The sequence below is a fragment of the Cebus imitator genome, unplaced genomic scaffold, assembly GCF_001604975.1.
Source record: "Cebus imitator isolate Cc_AM_T3 unplaced genomic scaffold, Cebus_imitator-1.0 Scaffold8, whole genome shotgun sequence".
Taxonomy (NCBI): Eukaryota; Metazoa; Chordata; class Mammalia; order Primates; family Cebidae; genus Cebus; species Cebus imitator.
In genome coordinates, this window is record NW_016107323.1 from 5269863 (window position 1) to 5271958 (window position 2096).

A 2096-nucleotide genomic window follows, 5' to 3' on the forward strand; every position below is an offset into this window, starting at 1 on the left:
TCTTTCTTTCTCTTTCTTTCTTTCCTTCTTTGTCTTTATCTCTCTCCTTCCTTTCTTCCTTCTTCTCTCACTTTTCTTTTTTTCTTCTTTCTCTTTCTCCCTTTCTTTTCCTTCCTCCCTCCCTCTCTCCCTCCTTCCTTCTTCCTTTCTTTCTTTCCTTCCTTCTTTTTCTTTTTTCTGGATTATATACACTAACTTTTTGACAAAGATGGTGAGCTAATATAAAGAAAAGAGAAAAATTATTACTCTCAGGGGGTAACCTATTCTGATTTTCTGAGAAATAAGTTCTTTTTAGGAGAGCCCACACTACCACACACCATAATTTTTCTTAGATCTGATAATTTATGTTTCCTCCTAACAAAAATGTGAATCCCTGGGCTGAACAGGTCATTACTTTTTAAAGTGTCTCCCGTCTTCTCTGTAGGAGTCATCACTCAGTGCTTATCCCTAACCCATTCCCCTTCTTCCACATAAATGAAACCCTGATCTTGTCTGAATGTGCACTTATTTCCCGTGTGTCCCTTGGGTGGATCCTGATTGGGCTACGCCAATCTTCTTTCCTTTTCAGTGATTGGTTTAGCAGTAGCCATGTAACCCAGCTTTGGCCAAAGAAATGTGAAGGGAGTTCTGCTAGAGGGTTGGGGGTGGGGAGGTTCCCTTGCAACATTCTGACATAATCAATGGCTCTTCTACTTGATGCCATGGGCAGCTGCAAAATCTGATACTGTGAATGCCATCTTTTGACCAGGAGAGATGTCATTTTGGGGACAAAGCCCATCCTCTGAAGATGACAGAGCAGACAGTAGGAAACACTCTGGGTTCTTGACGCCAGCATTCAGCTCCTGAATTTCCAACCTCCAGGCATTCTTAGTATGCAAATGAATGCATTTTTCCTATAGATTCCACCATTTTGAATGACGTCTCTGTTACATGCAATCCAATGCATTCTAACTGATATAATCTTATTTCTTTCAAACTTTGCTTGGTTTGTTTCAAACTGTGATTCCAAAGATGAATGTTAACTAGCATAGGGTATCAAGGATTTTATTCATGTAATGTATATTCCTAGCCTTTAAAGGCACACTGATTTTCTGTTTCTCTGTTTCTCAAGTTTACAGAGATTGATGTGTCTAGGCCAAAATGTGAGAAGACTAAGCAGTTGAATGAAACGGAGGATCACATCGTGGAGTGGGAAACAGGAGCCAGGCATGGACACATCCAAGTTTTTGCCATGTCTCACTGCTATGCATTGCCAGACTAATTTTTCATCAGCGATCCTGGGATGGGCTTGACAATGCTGATCTTAAGGGCTTTTTATCTCTGATGAGTTAAGATTGAATCAGCTGTTTCCTTAGATCTGTCTACATCTGTGAGGATTCTATGGCCAGGAGACTGAGATGAGGCTTATAAAAGGACGATATGCCCAAGGAAGTCAGGAAGCAGAGAGCGGTGACATTTCAGATTCTAACAAACTGCAAAACTAATCATCCCTATGGGGAGAATGGAGGAAGCCAGGGAGCCTCCACCCAGTCCCTGTTTCTTTGTCCTTGAACCTGCCACGGTTCCTGCAATTTCACCTTTCGCATGCCATTCACTTGGGTTAAGCAGCATCATCTCTTATTACTTTTTCAAAGGAGGAAAGAACTATTGGATCAGATCACTTTACTATTTTGAGAATTGAGGGATAGGGAGGCAGTTGCTGACAGGTGCATCCTAAAACCCAGAATTAATCTCAACTCAGCAATCCCTAGCCAAAATGTGAGTCTTTTCTGACTCCTGGCAGGTTCAAGGCTTTATAACATGAAAACTTTCCCTTTGTTCTGTCCTAATTCCTCTGTATCTAATTTATTTAACTTAGGAAGGATATGTAGTAAAAGAGTATAAAACCATGGGTTCAGATCCCAGCTCTGCTGCATGCCAATACATTGTAAGATTCATGAAGGTCAGCATGCCACCTGCAGCTGTATCCCCAGAGCCTGGTACATTGCCTGGCATATAGTAAATGTTCAATACAAATCAATGAGTAGATTCTGAGTGGTTCTGGGAAGCTTACTTGTTCCCTCTGAACTTCACTTCTTTTTTTTTTTTTTTTTTTT